Source organism: Pinus tabuliformis, chromosome 1_1, assembly GCF_031772625.1.
Source record: "Pinus tabuliformis cultivar Carrire ecotype Pingquan chromosome 1_1, CPIR1, whole genome shotgun sequence".
NCBI lineage: Eukaryota > Viridiplantae > Streptophyta > Pinopsida > Pinales > Pinaceae > Pinus > Pinus tabuliformis.
The window spans coordinates 660,206,717-660,228,847 of NC_142297.1; the positions used below are offsets into that span (position 1 = coordinate 660,206,717).

General features: G+C 37.8%; 1 pseudogene; it reads right to left on the reverse strand.

Moving 5' to 3' along the window:
* Positions 1 to 18,919: 18,919 nt before the first annotated feature.
* Positions 18,920 to 21,485, reverse strand: LOC149215124 (pentatricopeptide repeat-containing protein At3g12770 pseudogene; annotated as a pseudogene).
* Positions 21,486 to 22,131: the final 646 nt, after the last annotated feature.

Here is a 22,131-nt window from a genome sequence, read left to right on the forward strand (position 1 = left end):
GTCCTTCGCTTAGTCGATCCTTGCTCTTCTCTCCTTGTATCTCGTTCCCAGCTCCTTGCTCTCCTAGCCGGTCCAGCTACATACAGATCCTGCACAAAACAAGAGAGCAAACTACAAGATACATGTACTCATAACTGAAGCATGGATTAGGGTGCATCAAATATACATGTAAACACAAAGCATCTATGTAAAACAAGTATATAGGAGAACATGCAAACTTTATTGATAGAAAGTAACAGGGTTCCAGAGGAAGTTACAACCAATGATGGCTCCAATCCCGCAGCACCTCCTCGGCAGCAAGAACTCTCCTCTTCACCTCTAGTAAAACAATCACCCAATAGCTCTGACTGCAAACCAACAGCACCTCCTTGCTTAAACCAAAATTCCAGCCTCCCTAGACCTCATAGAAGAGCTCTATATATAGGGTAGAAGAAGAAAGGATGAGTCAGCTTGAGACTGACATGAAGCTGCCTTGTGTCCTCTCCCTCTTCAGTTAATCTTCAGTTCCTGTGTCCACTTGGAGATCCTTGCTTACACATGGTGATCAAGTACCTCTTACTCATCACAGGGCGAATCTCATGACCCAAGTGTCAGTTTGGAAGCTTCCTGGGCAGCTGACACCTTGCAGGATGACTGTGCCACTTGGCCAATCTCGCCCAGCGCAGGTAGCCTTCATTACTTTTGAATTCCAGCGCAGGTACAGAGTGGGACAGTTGCAATACAGCGCAGAAGCTCAGTTAAGCAGCTGACATGATCCAAAATAAGCCTGTTTTGAAGTGTTTTCAGGTGGAGAACTGATTGGAAGCGTTGTTGTTTGATGACCTTGTTCTTTTAGGGGTAAGAACAACATGTTTAGGGACTGAGGATCCCTGTAATTATTGACATTCCGTGCTCCTTGACGCGAGGCACAAAAATGTCTATAACACCAGCCTCGCCGATCCGGATGAGCTCCTCCTTCTCTTCGAAACCTGCATTCACTAACAAGCCAAAAAATTACATAGCACCTGAATAACTTATAAAATAAAACATATTCATCATACAGACCAAGGAGTATATGAAACAAATCATGTATAACAATATGTTGAGAAAAGTGAGCTTAATTGTATTAAGTGGAAACAAAAGAAACCATTACAACCTGAGCCTTGGTGTTGTGCGGGTCCCTACTAGGGTCCAGCAAGAGTTTTCCTTTACTTTGATCAGCTCACCCACTTCCAAATAAGGCTAGGAAAGGATGGGAATCTCTCCTCTCAAGCTCTATAAGGGAGTCCTAATTCCAGCAGCATCTGCCCTTAGGAATGTCCAGTTTTCAACCTCCTCTCCCTCTGGCCCAATGCCTGTATTTATAGTGCTTTAGAGGAATTTAATCAGGTCCACCATCAATGGGATAAGCCCCTCTTTGAATGGGATAGCTCCCCTCTTGATGGGATAAGTTCCTCTTTCATAGGGATACATGAACCATCTGAAGGCGCTCAATACACGTCAAACAAGCTTCTAGAATGCTCTAGAAATGACCACAAGTAACTTTTTTGAAGTGAAACTTGCGCCTTTTGACCTTTACAGGAGTACGCACCCACCCCTTTACAGACAGAGCGTACAAGTACGCAGGTATTGTGAACTTGGGGTGCGTACACGCAGGTAAGGCTAAGAGAAACTGCGTAACCAGAGTTAATTGACATTTTAAGGACTTTCTCTCTTTTTGGAGTTTGACATGAGGAGCAGAGGTATGAGGCTTGCCAAGGAGGATAGTATGACAGTTGATGGAGCCATACTAACTGCAAATAGTCATGGTGACAAATTTTAGTGTAACACCTAGTCATCTACGATTTTTTATGACTTGCAATGCAACCCTATTTTGAGGTGTAAGAGCCTATCACCTATGATGCACTTGCTGCTTGGGAGGCTTGTAGGTTTCAACATTGCGATTGTCTGGCGGTTTATACCAACAAATTTGTTGACAGTTCCCTTGGGGGCTCTGTGCATGATCACAATGTTGGATTTCAGTGAGGAGTTATTGCTCTTCCACATTTAATATCTACTTTGAATTATTAGGCACAATCCTCCACATCTTTTGCCCAGTCGGGAAATATTTTCTCATCAGAGGACACAACAACAAGGCTGGCATAAGCCAATCATATTTGACAATACGTGTCATCAATGGATTCACTATGGATAGACAATGAAGGTAGGTGTGGGAATTCCCCCTTATAAAACACCTTCGGGATAAATATGTAAATTTAGTTATTATAAATTTTCGACTTTTAAAAATTTTGATAAGACAATTTTTTGTTATAGAAAAATAACCAACAAAATATACCAATTTTTTAATTTAATAATAAACATGTTATTTAACATAATTGTAACTTCTATTATCAAAACAAAATATTATACACTTAGCAGTGAAATTTTACATATTGAAATACATTTTTTGACCAAACTGTCTCTAAACATGATTTGGATAGTCCCCAGGGTCTAATTTTAAGGAGTTATGGTTGGGCTAAGATTTTACACAAAGAGACATCTCAAATCCGATACCTAGATCCCTTAAACAAATTCAAAATTGAATGTATTGCTAATTATGACATCCATGTCCTTCTTCTAAGAGGTGGATATCCTTCTTTAAATTTTAGTTCTTTATTAGGGTTTCTTCTACATTGTCATTCATGGCTAGTTCTGTGGGAGGGGGCTTGATTCATCTTTTAGTCAGATTGTGTCAATAGTTTGTAGGAATGCAAGATCGATCAACAATTCCTCCCAAACTCCTCTTCATCTGCTTCCTTTCCAAATCTTAGCTAGAGGAAATGGTGAATTTGTTCAATAAGAGAAGATCATTGTTTTTATTAACCCCTGTTGCAAGCATATATTCATCAATATTAACTTGGCTAAAAGAGAGCAAGTTCTTGCAAAGCGTACTCAAAGCACACTGATTGAGAGTGATATTATTGAAATCTTTAAATATTTAAATATTACAATGGATATAAATGTATTGCATTCATATTTTTATGCTATAGATATAGATGACATGAATATTGTTTTGGGATATCCTTGGATGGACTCAGTTGGTATGATTAATATTAATGTACAAATAAGTTTTTGAAACTTGCACACAAGAAAAAGAAAATTGCTTTGCACGATATTTCTCATACTAAATAATAAGGGCCCTAGGAGTCACCTAAATAAGTGCCTACAAGGACATTAATTGCAATTCTTAATGACACATCATATGAAGTGTCTAAGGTTGAATCAAAAGAAGAGTCTAAACAATCACATGAAGAAAATCCCCATGAAGGACATAGAAAAGAAAGAAAAGCAAAGGAAATAAATGGCTCGAAGAAACAACATGATGAAGAGTTAAAGAAAGAAGAATCAATAGTCAAGGTTGTTGTATATCATCACCCACGCCACCTAGAGAAACAATAATTGTCAAGCCAATGGCATGGGCGTCAACGAACTTACTGTAGATCAACATGAAACCAGAAAGGCAATCAATATGGAGACACATAGAGGGCTAAATGCAATGCATGGAGAAATCAGAGTAGCATAATGAAGACATGAATCCCAATGAGAAACCAGAGTAACACAATGAAGACATGCATCAAAAAGAGAAACCAGAGCAGCACAATGAAGACAAGAATCCCAAAGAGAAACCATAATCAATATTGAGGAGAAATGGTTATAGTTTGACCCCATGTCCACATTTCACTAGGATGAATGCTCGTGCATGGTACCAATCGACCACATTACCACGTAAGTCAAATTATATGGCTTATTCCCATGTTGTAGGGGTGAAACATGTGAAGGGAGATGGAATGTAATGTAATATGGAGGCACCCAATGGGATGTTAAACATAATGTGACCATAATAGTGGAATAAGCTCAATTAGTTTTTTATGGTTAATAAGTAGGCGCACTAGGTAGTTAAGAGGAAAGAATATAATAATAAGGGGTAATTGGAATAGACCCATGGGATGCTCATGAAAAATTATAAATGCATGTGAGTATCATTGTATTGAGATGGGTTGGATTTATTGTTTTTAGAAAGCATGGCTTGTGGAATGACTCCTTCTATGAGGAGTATTTGATAGTGTTACCCTATCTTAAGGGTTATTCATATTATTGTTATCTTTATGGTGTGAATGTTTTAGTATTTGCTAAAGACAAGGATTTAATTCTCAATCTCAAGGGCTAATCTTTCATATTTTTATCTTTTATTTATCAAGTTTTAATATAATTGACCAAACTTAGGTGACAAATAACTTAAATTTTTTACATATCACTTAAAAGTATCAAAGAATTTTGAGAAATAGAGAAATAGTGGTCAAACTATTGAAAACATATGATAGTTATTCGTGATCTTCAGTAGAAACCACCAATAGGTATTCATTGGATTAGATTTTTATAATAGATGTGGCCAGAAAACATGAATATTCAATTTGTGAATTAAATTGAAAGATCAACTATGATATTCATAGATGTAAATATAGTGTAGGCAATAACAACAAATAAAGTTGACTTGGAATTAGAGCTATATGATTGGAAATAAATACATTCTAAAGTTATTTCTTATCCCTCCATGGTTACTCTAACTCCCTCTTGCTGATAGTTCAACTTGAGAAAGTGCTACACAAGAATTAATTCAAACTCTTTGTCAACAAGGGAGGGGGTTTCAGTGACAAATTGTTGGAAACAAAATTATTTTGGGGTTATGTTAATCTAGCACATTCACTTGTAAGGAAGGAGAAAAGCCTCAAGTGAATGCTAACAATGATGAGAAGTCTAAGAGACCTCTTGGAAAATGAAAACCAATGGTCAATGAAAATGTATTATTATGTGAATAGTAAAGCATGTCATGATTATCTTAATTTTTGTCTAGTTTCGCGAGTGAGAACCGTTTAAAAATAAAAATAAAATTCTTGAGTGAGTTTGACATCGTATCAGAGAAGAGCATTCATTCAACCCCATAACTCTCATTGTTCAAAACACCTACAATTTTTAGGTCTGCCATTCTTTGTGTCTGGATTTTCATTCTTACATGGTGTCAGTTTTTGTGTCAGGACCACTTGTATAATGCCCCTATATTCTGTGTTCAAAATTACTTCTTCCCACACAAACATTTGTAGTTTCCTATGGGAGAAGTTTCTACGGAGTCCCCTTCGAAGTTATTTCTTTTTCTCCATTTTTCTTGCAGAAACACATATTATTTCATTTGGTTCACACAGTCTGCATTATGGCCTATCAATTGAGCATTTTTCTCCACAATACTCAGGGAATAGTTTCTTTGGCACTCATGAAAGCGTGATTGTTCCTATGTATCTGTGTTAGTGTGCTTTGTTTGGTCTACATGTATACAGGGGGTTATCTACTAGATTTGAACCAATCACCTAAGGATAAAAACACACTTATATGGTATACCAATTAAGAAAAGGTTGGACCATTTTTCTCGAGTTTTTGGTATTGTCTTGAGTAGAGAAAATCTCATCTCTAACCCTTTGCAATGTTGCCTTACTCTCTCTTGGCTTAGCTCCCTGCAATAATGCCTTACTCTCAAGACTTGTTGTAGCGTTTAGTTGAATCAAGAGGATTGTCGAGTGGACCATGTGTGGAACGATTACCCTAACATTTGGATAGTTGACTGAAGTGACAACTAGGTGGAAAGGTGTAGGTTGAGTTATGATGTGGTATGCATAGGGGAACTGAGCTCTCTATATGTTTATTTACCGATTTTTTCCGTTTTTATGTGTGGTGTGTTGGAAAAATTCTTGGGGTTATGTTAACATGCATACCTTTACAATTACCTTTGGTTGTTACACTGAAAAGTGTTATCTCGTCCTTAATAGGTCAATGATCATTATAGAAAGGGTTTGTAAGATGTGAGGGTTTTTATACACGAGGTTTTTATTATTCACGAGAGGCAGTAGTGAAGGGGTATTATTAACAGGATAAATCGTTGATTCCTTTGAATAAAGAATGATATGTTTCTATTGAAGTAATAGTTCATTCTCGGGAGTAAAAATGGGGACATTTAGGAAATGGAAAAGATTGGTGTTTAAGCAGTGGGATTTGGTGTTTCGATACTGGAAAGTGGTGTTTGAGCAACGAGAAATGGTGTTTCAACAACGGGAAATGGTGTTTCAGCAGCGAGAAATGGTGTATCGGCAACGGGAAATGGTGTTTCAGCAACGGGAAATGGTGTATCGGCAACGGGAAATGGTGTTTCAGCAACGGGAAATGGTGTTTCAGCAACGGGAAATGGTGTATCGGCAACGGGAAATGGTAGAGGGAACGAATTATGATCTGGGATGACATGGCAATGCTTTCCAATCTGCAGATTAATTCTTCCTATATTGGAATTTTTCTTTTCAACCACCATCCAAAGCTAAGATCTGCAAAATAATTAATTGTAACATGGCAACCCTTGACAGGGATTATTAGTTAAGAAATCTAATCTAAAAATAAATACATAAACACGAAATTAAGTGCATTGAGGGATAGCCGGTTCCCCCAAAAAGGCACAGTGTATCTCTGTCATGCAAGTAGCTTTGAAATCCTCTTTAGAAATAGGTTGTTTATACAAACGAAGTCGATACCCATTTACTAATAATGGTGTTCTAGAATCATCAATCGTTAGGAGTCTGACTGTTCCATTTGGAAAAACAATATCTACTTCATAAGGTCCTAGCCACCTTGTTCTTAATTTTCCCTGAAATTTTTCAAAACGGGAGTCATACAGTAAGGCCCAATTACCTTTTTGGAACTGCTTGTGCTTAATAGTTTTTTCATGCCACCTGGTTCTTTGCTGTTGTATCATGGTTGTTTGATGGATGGAATCCAACCTCTTTTCATCCAATTCTTGAAGCTGCTGCACCCTAGCTGTCTGTGCATCAGTCAAATCAAGGTTAACAGCTAAAGCAGTCCTTAAGGTTTTGATTTCAAATTCCACAGGAAAAACAACACGTTTACCATAAACTAATTCATAAGGTGAAAAACTCGTAGTGTTCCTCCAAGTAGTTCTGTAAGCCCATAATGCTTCAAGAAACCTTTGAAACCAGTCCTTTCTATTCTCCTTGACTGTCTTTGTTAAAATGGCTTCTATGACTTTATTTGTACTTTCCACTTGCCCATTTGCCTGGGGGTGATAAGGTGTAGTCATTTTATGCTTAATGTGATATTTCTGGAGTGTATCTTTGGAGCCATGAGAACTAAAAGGAGGTCCTCCATCTGTAACTAGCTCTCTAGGCAAACCAAACCTAACAAAGATTTCTTCAAATAGAAAAGTTAACACTGATTCTTCATTAGCTTTGATGAGTGCTTTAGCTTCTACCCACTTAGTCATATAATTTGTGCAAACCAGTATATAAACTCTTTGATTGGATGGAGGATTGATGGGACCTATAAAATCTAGTGCCCATCTTTCAAAAGGTTCAAGTATTACCTGGGGATTAAGTGGCATTTCATCCCTGTGATTAGGCTGGCCCATTCTCTGATAGCTATCGCAGGCCCTAACATATTTCTTTGCATCCTTGAAAAGTGAGGGCCAATAGTAACCCATTTTAAGAACTTTATGTGCTGTTCTTTTGTCCGCAAAATGCCCTCCACAATGGCCATCATGGCAAGCTTTCAATAAATCATAAACTTCATCTTCTCTGATGCATCTTTGAATTTCCTGATTGAGTCCTGTGTGAAAGAGACACCCACTTATCCAGTTGTGCCTAGCACTTTGCTGAACAATCCTTCTTTTCTCTCTGTGCGATAGGTGTGATGGTAGTTTCCCTGCAACTAATTAATTGGCAATGTCTACATACCAAGGTGAGTGAGAAGATACTGTAAATAAATATTCATCAGGAAAAGAATCATCCACTGGAATATTTTCATCAGTTTTTAACCGAGAAAGAAAATCAGCAACTACATTTTCTTTACCTAGTCGATCTATAATTTTGATATCAAATTCTTGTAATAATAATAACCATCTAGTAACTCGAGCATTTTTAACTGATTTGTTCATTAAATATTTAATGGCCGAGTGATCAGTATGCACAAAAGTAGTGTAACCAGTAATATAATGTCGAAACTTATTAATAGCATAAATAACTGCTAAGAATTCTTTCTCGGTGACTGTATAATTAAGTTCAGCAGGGGTCATATTTTTACTAATAAAATAGATAGCATATGGAAGATTGTTTTCTTCTTGACCCAAGACAGCTCCAATTGCAGTATTTGAAGCATCAGAGGATATATGAAAGGGGAGTGCCCAGTCAGGTCCTCTTAAAATGGGAGTTGTAGACAATTGATGTTTAAGTTCATTAAATGCTTTTTGACAACCATCAGTCCACTTAAATTCAACATTTTTCATAAGTAACACAAACAAAGGAGAAGCTATTTTAGAAAAATCCTTGATAAATCTTCTATAATATCCAACATGTCCTAAAAAACTTCTTACATCAGTTTGTGTTTTAGGGATAGGCAGAGTCTGAATTACTTGTACTTTAGCTGGATCAACTTGAATTCATAGGAATGAGATGAAGTGTCCCAAGACAATACCTTGATTCATCATCATAGGACATTTTTCAGTACTTAAGGCAAGATGTGCTTCTATACACCGTTTAAGTACTTTTTCAAGGTTTTGTAAAGCATCTTCAAAAGTCACACCATAAGGAGTAAAGTCATCCATAAATATTTCTAAGGAATCATTAAGCATATCAGAAAAAATTCCTATCACCGCTCTTTGAAATGTTGCTGGGGCATTACATAGTCCAAATGGAAGAACTCTATAGGCAAAAGTCCCCCATGGACTAGTAAAAGTGGTCTTGTCCTGATCTTGGGGTGCAATCTTGATCTGATTATATCCATTAAATCCATCCAAAAAGGAAAAGAATCTCTTACCTGCCAAATTATCTAGTACCTGATCAATAAATGGTAGGGGAAAATGATCTTTCTGAGTAGCCTTATTTAGAGCTCTGTAATCCACACAGACTCTCCATTTCCCATTTTTCTTAGGTACTATTACTAACGGTGAAACCCATTCACTATCAGATATAGGATATATAAATCCTGCATTCAACAGTTTTTGAAGTTCTTCCTTCACAATTTCCCTTAAATTGGGATTCATTCGTCGTTGGGGTTGACAGACTGGGCGGGATCCTTCTTTAATATAAATACGATGAGTACATAATTCAGAAGAAATTCCCTTCATGTGTAATCCCATGTGAATGCTTGTTTATTCTCGTGGAGTAACTTCATTAACTGTTGTGTTTCAGCATCTGTTAGGTTAGGGTTTATATTTAATGTTTTTCCAGGCTCGATTTCGATTGTTATACTTTTGGAGGAGGTGTCAGCTGATGTCTCAGATAAGTCTTCAGTTCTAAGATTTTGCTATGATTCAGATTCCAAGATTGTATTCAAGTGATCATGTATTTCAGAGTTAACCGAAGAAGGTTCAGAAATAAAGCTACTAATTAATTCATCTTCGTTTGAATCTTTAAAAGTTAGGGCTTGTCCGACAGTCAAGATGGGTTGAGTCTCATCATCCTCATAATCTAACCACACAGAGTTATCATTATTAATCATAGGTGTAGCATGAGGGTACAGAGTAAGCTGTTTGATTTCACATCCATTAGAAATTGTCATTGAACCTGACCTACAGCTGATGAAGGCATCTGCTGTAGCCAGCCAAGGTCTCCCTAAAATCAATGGATGACCCCCCAACTTTGTTTTGGTCTATAACACCACAAAATCAGCTGGGTAGTTCCAAGATTCGACTGAAATTATCAAGTCTTCAATGACTCCTTCAGGTTTGATTGTGGAGCGGTCAGCTAGCTCTAAAATGGTTGGGGTTTCCCTAATTACATCCTTTAACTGTAATAATTGTGTAGTTTCAAGTGTCATGATGTTTATTGCAGCACCCAGATCTACTAGAACTCTAGAAACAAAAGTTTTTCCCACCTATACTGTGACCGTAGGATGACCAGGGTCACCATATTTCACAGGAGGGTTTTTTTCTGACATTAGAGCAGCTAGATCACCCATCACATGAACTGTGAGGGGGTCCTTAGCTTTTCTTCCAGGTTTCTTAATACAAATATCTCTAACAATTCTAGCATAAATCGGTACATCTCTCAGTGCTTGTAAGAGTGGAATTTTAACATATAAATTCTGCAGCTCTCCTAACAGATTAAAAGCAGGTGGCTCAAGTGTTTTGGTAAGAGCCAAATGTTCAGGGAATGGAGGCTCTGCTGCTTCACCAGTCTTTTTAGAGGATGTTTCAACTATTTCAACATTGTTATTAGAGGATGATCCAACTGTTTCAAAATTGTTTTTAGAGGATGATCCAACTGTTTCAGCATTAGATGACTTTTCTTTTCCGATTTTTTCTTTATCAGAATCGGAAGTAATGTCATCAATGATGGGTTCAACTATTCTTCCAAAGCGTAAATGAATTTTATTACATTGCATAGGGGCAACCAGTTGGTTTTGAACATTAATTACCTGCAGAGCTTTATTATTATTCGTGTTGGGGTTAGGTTGTACAGGCAGCTGGGGTATCATTGTCTGATTATTTGGTGGAGCATTTGATGGTAAGGAGAGAGATTGTTGATACTAAGGTAATTGGTTTGGAAATGGGATCTGTGGAGCTATCCAATTTGGGTTCCATTGATTAAAATAGGTTTGCTGTAGAGCCCAGGGATCCCACATCGTAAGATCAACAAAAGGAGGGTTCGGTTGCTGCATGGGTGGGAAATTCATTTGATTAAAGTGTGGGTACTGCATTTGATTGAAGGGTGGGTAATTTGTTTGAAAAGGAGGATGATTATTCCAATGATTAAACGACATGTTAGAATTCGTACCTTGTCCTCGTGGTTGCCATTACCTTCTCTGTGTGAGGAGGTACACTGCTTCAACTTCTTCTTCAGTTGGCTGCAGTGCTGCTTTTATTCCTGGCAAAGAAGGGCATTGTTGAGTCTCATGGTCCTTTTCACAGATAGTGCAGATTGGTACCTTGTCCAGGGGGCATTCCCTTAGTGGGTGTTTTTCCCTGCATTTAGAGCAGAAAATAGCCAAAGTAGCTTCTGCTTCTGCCTGCTTATTTTTAACCTGCAAGGTATCAATTTGTGAAGCAAAAGAGCTTAACGTTTCAGTTTTAAATTCTTCAAGTAAGTTACCTATTTCAACCCGTGTTGCTCCTCCACTTGCTGATTTCTGGACTCTTGAGTATGTACTGTCTTTGCTCTTTGGTCTGCTTGCTGCTCCTCTCGAACATCTTTTATAGAGATTGACAATCTCATCATAGGATTCCTTAGATATGTCTCCTTTTCCAAGCATATTCAACATATCTAAACAATCATCTCGTACCTCTTTTAGCAATATTGACTTGAGAATATCCTTACTCATATCAGGATGATCAGATCGCTGTAAGTTATACTGTAGCCTTTCCACGAAGTCCTCCAGACTTTCGTCCTCCTTCTGAGTCATCTTGAATAATTCCTCCTTCCTTTCTCTTGTTCGACAATAATCTTGGTATTTAGCCAAAAATTTCTCCTTCATCTGGTCCCATGTTGTAATCACATGAGCTCCCAAGCTCATGAACCATCTTAATGCATTCCCTTTTAATGTAGCTGGAAACAACTTCAATTTCTGATCAGCGTTAACATAGTCATAGCTTCTACACAATATATCAAATTCAAAAAGAAATTCATCAGGATTTTCTGTGGATAACCCATGGAAATTGGGTAATGCTAAAAGTGGGATATTCTTCATAGGAGTTGCTCCTCTGAGGAGATATCCAATAGGGAATTCCAGGGTAGAAAGAGAATTTTCTCCCCTTCCTTCTATTTTGCGACCTCCACCGAAAAGTCCTTCATTGTTATCCTCCATTGGTTGTTTTCCTGATGCGCTTGCCCGGTCTTCGGAGTTTTCTGTTGGAATTTCAATGTCCTGCACTAGTTCCTCCACCTTAATTTCCTCTATTGGTTCTTCTACTGGTCGTTCGTCTTCTTCCACCGGTTCCTCAGTATATTCTGATGGTTCTATAACCCTCTCTGGTCCCACTACTTCCTCTGTCTGATAGTCTGTCTGGGAAGAGTGTTGGGTCTGTGGCCTTCGAGAGCTTAACCTCTCAGATGTCTCAGCTTTTGAAATAATATCATCAATAAAAATTTTTCTTCCTCCTTCTTTGCCTTTTCCACCTGAATGGTTAACCTTCTTGCATCCTCTCATTCATCTTGCATTTCTGAAGAAAAATTGTTAATACCCTTAAAATCTTCAGTCGCCTTCCTCGGCAACGGCGCCAAAATGTTGGTCACTTTAATTGTCTATTAATAAAACAGTCGAGTGCCACATAAATTATCAACCCGGGAAAGTCTTATTATTCCAAAGGTGACTACGTACTGTATGTACTCAATCTTAATGGTATTAAAAGCTGTAGTATAAACAATCTACTATCTATTAAATCCCTACTCTGTGTTACAACAGTTACAGTAGTTACAGCCTATTGCAGAAATGAAGTAAGAACAAATAACTTAAAGGAAACAAATCTGCAAAAGGAAGTGATGGCTGTCCTGCAACAAAGGATCAGGACCCTATCCTCAGAGTAAGGACTTTCAGCACCTGCCTCTGTTGTCCAGTTCACCAATACACTCTGTAAATCCTAATCACCGGTGAGGCACTCATATACAACATCAATCAGTTAAAAAGGAAAACAGAGTTTCAGCAAAAGTAAATATCATTAGAAGCAGTACTCGTGATATAAACAGAAATCACACACACACCACACAATAGAAAGAAGATGGGTGAATCTTGTGATGAAGGTGGGCCCTGTCCTTCTCACAAGATTCCCCAGAACACAGAAACTAAGATAAAATACTCAGAACAGAATTGTATTCATCTACCAATAAACCATATTACAAAAAGAGATTCAGTCTCATCCCTTCACTACAGTTTCTGTGTTACAGCTTGTTCCCCTCCTTTCCGCGTCCCCCTCTCTAATGTAGATGTCTCATCTTTATAGAGGAGACATCTATTACAAAAGATTTTCATACATTATGATTCAACCCTTTTGTACCAAAAATAGGAAAGTCGGTTCTTGATAACAAAATATTGTTACAGTCATGTGGATCATGATCATTACGACCAATGTAGTAATCGGTCAGAGTCCTTTGTCGATGCAGATTTGTTACGCAAATCTCAACTGTTCCTCAAAGTGCGCGTGTTGTTCGTGCTGTTTCAGCTTCGAGGTTCATGCTGTTCTTGTTGTTTCAGCTTCACGGTTTGCGCTGTTTCCGCTATTTCAGCAACTGCAAAATGTGATCCTGCCAGTTAGGCAGTTTCAACAATTGGTCAGCACTTTAATCAACTTCAGGGAACAATTATAAAGATAACATGATTACGTGTTGAATAATTAAACATATAGCAATGAGGAGAGTTACTTTATACCTTTTGGAGTGATTAAGCCAAAACACTAGCAAAGGATTTCAACTAAGGGTTGAAGAGGGTAATATAATGGCAAAATATACGGTCAAAAATAGACAATATGGGAACCTAACAGTATCTACCTTTTTCAGTAACCCAATCAATTATCCACCCATTAGTTTTAGCTCAGTGTCTCATATAAGTTGCAAGTTGGGTTAAGCTAATGTTGAGCTTCCTTGAATTGAAATTTGGGTTCAAATTTAGGCCTCTAATTGAGTACATGACCTCTCAATGTTGCATGCAGATTTCTAGTGGATATGCAAGTCAAACCCATCCCTCCTTAAATGGTGTCTTTCTTGTGTTTTTTGAGGATTGTGCCAATTTAGAGATCATATTTGATAAATTTGTTTTAATAAGTTGGCTTGGAGATAAATTTTACGTTATTCGGTCCTTTTGTCGGTTATTCCAAGGGGATTTTGTCAGATTGACCTGAAAATTGTGTACAGTCAAATAGAGAAGGGCTTTGTTTTAGGAACACATTTTCCTTTTCTGTTTTCCTAAATTTTGAAGCAATGTTATGGGTCTTGTTTCATAATGTTCAATGATAATATGTTTGATTCCTTTGTTGGTGATTCATGAGGCTCAAAATCGAGCTTTCGTGCAATGCCATTAGGACAAACAAAACGAGAAAACAATGGTGTTGATGATGTTCCTACAACTAACGAGGAAATCTCCAACATGGGTGATGTGTTTTTCCAAACACTATGTTCTTGTCCACAAGATTGAGGAAATATCTCAGTTGATTGCAATCACAAGTGAACCTCAGATTTTTAAAGCAACTACTCAAGATAATTGAACATTGCATATGAGTATTGGAAGAAATAAAAAGTTGTTGGTACTACTTGCATGGAATTGCAAGATTCGAGTTTCAAGTGGAGTCTTATGTACTCAAGCATGAATTACACAGAATGGATCATGTCATTTCTGACCTGTTGTGATTGGTTCCTTCTACTCTCAGTCCACCTTATGTTGTAATCTTAGCATCTGGAAAATTTAGTGGTGTTGTTGGGATGCGATTTCACTAAGGTTATCAAGGCCAACTTTGGGATTCATCAACAAGGCATTTAGTGTGGTGTGCATGCTATCCATTTTTGGTCTTCATATTCTAAATCCAATTCCCTTTTAAAACTAAGTATTTCCATAGAAGACCAAATTCATCAGGAAGCCTTTGGACCTTGATTGCTTTGCAACGTTGAAATATGCATCTCTTTGCTGCCTAATGAGAGTAGATGCTTCACACTATTATTGTAGTGATTTTTGCTCAAAGAATTGACGTCACAATCATCCTGAAGATCAATGTAGCTTATAAATAGTTTTTTTTGTAAGTTCATGTGTACATTCTTGAAAATCAATTGAATTGCATTATAGATAGGTGCATTTTCGATTGAAGTTGACACCCTTCATTTTTTTGAGATGTTGATAAAATGGAAAGAATTAATAACATGACAGAGTTAGTACATACGCTTATACAATTTGTTGTTCATGATACAGTGAAAATTAGCAAATCCATTCTCACTAATATTCAAATATGTTTACAACATGCACATGATAAAATCTATTTTCTCCAACTTGAATCACAACTTTAAGAATATGAACTACAAGAAAAGAGTCAACGTTCTGAACTAGTTCTTATTCAAAACGATTTTTTTTTTTTTTTTTGAGTTTGAGAAAACTCTTATCAACATTCATCACATGATCAGAAAAATGATGCCATTTCAAATGAAAATTCACATGAACATGAGAGGTTTTGCTCGCACTTCCCAAGCCCATTATTAGACCTTGGAAAGAAGACATCAACAATAAGCATCGTACTAGCCTTGGATATGAAAGCGAAGTGACCTTTCATCTTCCAAACTACTCCAAATCAATCAAGTTTTAGGTTGTTGGGTTTTTTCAAGACAACTCATTTTCACATGCTCCTCTTCCACGTCCACATCCACTTCAAATTCTCAAATGCCAACATTGTGTTTGAGTTGGCCACATGAAAGATCAATGTTTAATCTTCACCCTTGTGAGCATTGTGGAAAACATATTCATTATTCAGATAGATGTTCTAGACACAAGGCTCTTGCAAGGGCAAAGGTTCACCTCAAATAGATCACTTCTTGGAAATGGTATTCAACAACCAAGAAGACATATCGGGCATGCCACAACATTCATTCGCAAGTATTGACACATTGTGCAGTGGAGAGATCTGCATCTTCTCACCTTGTATCTAATAGGTAAGGAATTGGTAGTTAGCGGCTAATTTTGAAGTTATATCAAGTGAACTTGTGCCACAAGCTGCACTAGAGCATGCAACAAGAGTCATTCAGAGCTAGAGTCAAAGTTGTAGCTAGAAATAGGCTCATGTTGTTGTTGGAGATTTCCAGAAGAGAACTGTGTAATATTTGTGATCCATCCAACATTTGGGATGGTGAGTCCATCCATCATCAGGGACCAAAGAGCCTTGTGGTCATGTTCCATGATCATGATTTGGTTGGTGGCCATCCGTAAACCACCACAAGCAAAAGACTTCGACTTCTACTACCCATCTCATCAGTTTGTGTTCATATAGTTTAAACCATCATCAAGGAGCACTTCCACTTCGCACAAGACTTCAACTTCTAGCCGGATTCAAAATTGTTTTAGGAATTGCTTCAAGCCAAGTTCCAGAGTTGGTGGTTTAACTTTAATCCACTATTGGTAGAAGACTTTGGCTTTTACTACTTCATTTGGTTTGTGGTCTTCCCTAAACCACCATTTCAAAGAGCACATCCAACCATTGGCTGCTATCCACCTTTGTATTTTAGCACTATTATTGGACTCATATACACCCCTTCAGATTGGGGGGGGGGGGGCGTTGGAAACATAATTGTTTTGGGGCTATGTAAATTTGGCACATTCACTTGTGAGGAAGGCGAAAAGCCTCAAGTGAATGACAACAATCATGAGAAGTCTAAGAGACCTCTTGAAAGACGAAAACCAGGGACTTGTGAAAATGTACTAATATGTGTACCATTTTAGTAATAAAGCATCTCACACTTGTCTTAGTTTCAATCTACTTTTCGTGAGTGAATTTGACATAAATTAATACCTCTTCCTTTGGCTAATAAGGATATAAATGTTGTCTAGTCATTTTGCTTCCCTTTATGTGAAATTCTCTACATAGTTAGATACCATGAGAGTATGAAATGTGGTCATTGGGAGAAAGTAGGCATGAGAAGGCTAGATTGTGCTTATCCTACCCAATAGGGTTAAGGGATTTAAAGGAAAGGATAAGTGCATAGGGATTTAAAGGAAAGGATAAGCGCATAAGCATGTGCATTGAGCTTGCTGAAATGTGGTAAAATATGGAAATAATTTCACTTGGAAGTAATTTAATCCCCTTCGATGTGTTCTTAAACTACATCATCTACTTATAAATATATACTTCAACAACAACTAGCAATATTGCTACTTGATCAACAACTGTTGTGTTTAGTTCACCTCATGAATCAATGTGTTGATGAAAGGGGAATATTTCATAGTTCACACCTAACCCACACTACAATGTGACCAATAAAGTGTCTTCATCCCATCCCATATATCAACTACAATTGGTTGAGCATATATATCATATCCAAATATGGTATTAAAATTGACCTTGTATCTCATAAATAGAACATGGGCAATAGGTCCTATACCCTATTTGATTATTGCTTCATCAAAGGTATAAGGATTTTTAGCCAGTTTAATATAGGGGATTTTGAAAGTCTTCTTTCTATTCAAAGAGTCCTATCATGAACTCATTTGTTACAAAAGGGGGGAGAAATTTGAAAATACTTACATGTAGCTTGAGATTTGTCCCTGCATTGATTCTCAAAGGATCCATAGGATTTTGCAAATTCTCTCAAGATCAACTTTAGCAAGCCCTAGACGATAGAGAAGTGTGTTGATGCTACCAAGGATGTAGAGACTAATCAACATGCCTATAAACCATCACCTATCACATGTTCCCCAACACAAACCAACTTGTAGTGTCTCTTCTACTACTAATAATAATTTAATTTTAAGATCATGGCCAAGCCAAACACCAAATTGGTGGATGAGACCCCATTGTTTGAGGGAAGGTCCCCCTTCTGCACAACAGTTAGACTGCTAAAGTCTACATAGGTATACATACATACCCCCAGCCCCACCATCAACCCCTCGCCCGCACTCCATCCTCTAGACTTGAACCTATGACCTCTTAGAAGGAAACACATGTTCTTAACCATCAAGCCCAGTATTAACTATTATATCCTGAATTCATGGATATGCAACAATTCTAGGTTTTATCCTCCCCCCACCAACACCACCACTCACCACACCCCTACTCCCCCCTGCTCCCCTCGAAAAAAAAGCTTGGGATACCAACATAACACTAATAGCCTAAGTCACTAGTCACACCCCTAGGGGGTCTTATGGCACAAGGCCCACATGAGGAACATAGATTTGTGATGACACATGTTGGACATGAGTCATGTTCACAAAACACATGCCAAACTCATGTTCAACATGTAAACATGTCCCAAGTTTAGGACATGTGTCCTAGGAAAAAACACTAAATAGGCGACCTATCCACCTTTTTTTACTCATTTCACTCAATAGATTGGATCGTTAAGGGGTTTTGGAGTGTAGCTAAGGGTTCTAGTGTGGCGTTGAAGAGATTGCAAGTGCTAGGCAAGAGGATATGTCCACATGTCTTCAATTTTTTTCTTATAGCATTCTATTTTCTTTTTCATTCTACAAAAATCAATGCTCAACCAACAAGGGCAGCTAGAAAAGCTTAGAGGAAAAGGAGGAATGCCCCTATTGAGAAAGATGAAGGAAGATAAAGGAAGATGAAGGAAGATAAAGTAGTGGTAATGATGTTGATTTTGATTATTCTGACATGGAGGACTATCAACAGTCATGAGTTATAAGTTTCTTCCATCTACAATTCTAATATGCCCTATTTTGTATTGGCCATTGGCATTCCACTTATAGTAGCAATGACTCAGTGTCTATGTAATACATTTGATTTTGATGACTCAATGAGAAAACTACAGTTTATGGTTCTAATTTCTTGCATATTTATCATTTGATCATCATTGATGTAGTACCAGTAAATATTAAGTAATAACTAATTATAAAATTATATGATTGAATTTGTATCATCATCATGTAAATGTTTTAGTTTTTTTGAATCTTTGTCTATATTTCCTTTTTAATGTGTAAATCACTAATTTGTTATTTTATATATATCCTTGGTATCATGTCAGACGTGTCCTCTGCGTCCCACATCATCATGTTAGGTGACATAGCTAGCAGCAATCCAAATTTGATGGAAACTTTGACCTCCATTGCAATTACTAGCAAAGGAATCACTTTGGGCCAGCATCTCCCAATTTTACCAGACGGACTGAAGATTTGGCATGAACCAAACCAAGATGATTCATTATAATTGGTTGATATATAATTGAATTAAGAGGCGTTATATTAAGTGTAACAAAACTGCTGCAGAATGGACAAAATGAAGTTATTGGGATCTTAATTATATTTGCCTGCTTGCTAGGATCACCAGTAATCCCCACAAGAACACAATCCATTCCTGAAATGATGGAAACGGTTTGCATCCCTCACAACAACTTCTCGTCGAACAATCTTGGAGATAAATTTGGTGGCATTATGGCAGTCAGCACAAACACGAAGGTTCTTCATGATCTGAACAGGGATCCCTGGGCTTGTACTTAAAATCCCAAAAGCAATGGCCAGTTTTTCACTGTGGCTTGAAAGCATCTGTTCCTTCACCTCCTCCTCAACATCATGCAGCACAAAATCAGTGCGAGGCACATACCCTGCCTCCTTCATCAGCCCAGACAAGGTATCCAACATTGCATAGATATTCTCTGATTGAGGATGTGATCCGTCCCCCACATAGAATGCATGAACAGTGTTATCAAGCTCAATCAAGCTGCATCCTGGCGTCTTTTTCAATTGCCCATCTTTCATTACAGTTCTCACCTTTGCTACATCATCCCACCTGCCAGCCGCAGCATAGATGTTGGAGAGCAGTACATGCCATCCTGCATTTTCAGGTTCTAACTCAAAAAGGTGTTCGGCCACACGCTGTCCAAGCTCAATATTGCAATGAATTCTACAAGCAGCAAGCAGAGCACCCCACACAATAGTATCAGGTTCTAATCGCATCTTATTGATAAAGTCAACGGCCTCATCCAGATGACCAGCGCGACCAAGAAGGTCGACAATGCATGCATAATGCTCCAACCTGGGTGTAATGCAATAATCATGATCCATAAGATTGAAGTAATGCCAGCCCTCATCAATCAGGCCAGCATGACTACAAGCTGATAAAAGATGTGTAAAAGTGATGTGGTTTGGCCTCAAGCCTGCCACTAGCATTCGAGAAAAAAGTGCAAGAGCATTCTGGCCATGCCCATGCCTTCCATATGCAGCAATGACGGCATTCCATGCAAACAAATCTCTTTCATGCATTCTGTCAAACACTTCACTAGCAAACTCTAAACCACCACATTTAGCATACATGTCTATAAGTGCAGTCCCTACAAAAACATTCAAATCAAAACCCCTTCGGATTACATAACCATGGATCCACTTCCCCTGTTGCAGAGCCCCTAAGTAGGCACATGCCGTGAGCACACTCACCATCGTGAACGTGTCTGGCCTAGTCCCGGTCTGTTGCATTTGCTTAAAAAGTGTCAAGACTTTGCCAGAATATCCATTCTGAACATGCCCTGCAATCATAGCATTCCACGAAACCTGATCTCTCCTTCCCATCTTCTCAAACAAACGGCAAGCAATCTCCACACTCCCACATTTGGCATACATATCTATGAGTGCAGTGGTCATGACAACATCCAAATCAAATCCAATTCTAATTATATAAGCATGGAGACACTTGCCCTGATGCAGATCTGCTAACTGAGCGCAAGCTGGAAGCACACTGACCATGGTGACCGAGTTGGGCATGATATTGTCCGTCCTCATTTTACTTAAAAACCTTAGAGCTTCACCTGCACATCCATTTTGAGCATGCCCAACAATCATTGCATTCCAAGACACCACATCCCGTTCGGACATTTTGTTAAACACTTGGCGTGCATCCTCCAAACATTCACATTTGCAATACATGTTCAACAGGGCATTCCCAACATAAACATCAAACTCTGAATCAGCCATACTTATGTCATCATGAATCCGCTTACCCTCTTCCAAAGCCAACAGGCCGGCGCACGCCATTAGTACAAATGAAAATGTGAAGTTGTCGGGCTTTAGGCCTGCCTCCTGCATTTGATCATACAATGCAATGGCTTCCTCATAGGAACCCATCTTGGCATACCCTCTGATCATAACATTCCACAAGAAAACATCTCGCTTACGTATTCTGTCAAACACTTTGCGTGCATCCTCCATGGATCCCAACATGATATACAAACCCACAAGCTTGGTGGTGAAAAACTTGTTACGATAAAGAGCATTTTTCAGTATTTCGGCATGGAGTTGCTCGAGTTGTTTGGTGTCAGTGCATTCCTGCAACATTGAAACGTAATCAAGGGTTTTAAAATTTATATGCAAATTGTCGCCGTGTAGGGTTTTGAAGCTCTGTTTCTGTGTTGATTTTGCTGTAGTAGCAGCAACATTTCCATGGCCTTTTGCAAGAATATGAATAGGTGTCGAATTGGATTTGTTATTCATGAATTTTGTGTTGTTTGGAAATGGAAGAGTTGACAAGAATGGGCTGAAATCCATGGCTGCCACTGCCAAATCCATGAGGGTGAAAAGTAAGAGGGTGTGAAGTCAGTGACCGTGTGAGGATGACATCATTTTATCCATATCCAACTCCCAGTACATGGGTTTGCTGACTTTGTAAGGAATCCTTTACTCTTAGTTGGAAAAAATTGCAACAAAACATGTTCTTTCGTAGTTATCAAACCAGAATTTGGAAATTAATGTTGCTTATGTAGCAGAAATATTCTTGACTCAGAGATTTTGGGAAGAACATTGTTCTCTTAAATGAGATCTAAATAGCTCTGACAGTGAAAATAATATAAGAGGAAATTTTGATAATAGGAAAAGTTTAAAAATACAATAACAAAGGTATATTTTATCTTTATTTTTTTTATTTTATTATCAAATTTGTTAGTATTCATGTACATAGACATCACACATAGTTTATTATCAAATTTGCTATTATTCATATACATTAGACATTTCACATAGTAGAGATGTAAACTTTTTTTTTTTTATGATTTAATGATTTTAAAATTGAGGGTTTTTTTTACAGTTACAGTATTAATATTCATTTTTAAGGTTTCTATTTGCTTTTAGGAATTTGAATATCACTAATTTTAAGATTTTTTTTAAGTCAAACATATTTAATTATGGAGTTTTTTGTTTTTTGTTTTTTTTTTAACTCTATTTAACTTGTTTTCTTATTTGTAAAACTTTAATATTATAAATTATTTTCATTAATTTAGATGAAATGATTTACATTAATTTTTTTGGATCTGAGTGTTAGATGACGAATTCAAGGCATTAACTGTCCCCCATGAATGCCACCTAGAATAAGGACTCAAGGTTTTGACAACGCCATTAGCATGCCCTCCACAACACATAAGGTTCGAGACAGGCAGCAGGTGGCAAGACCAC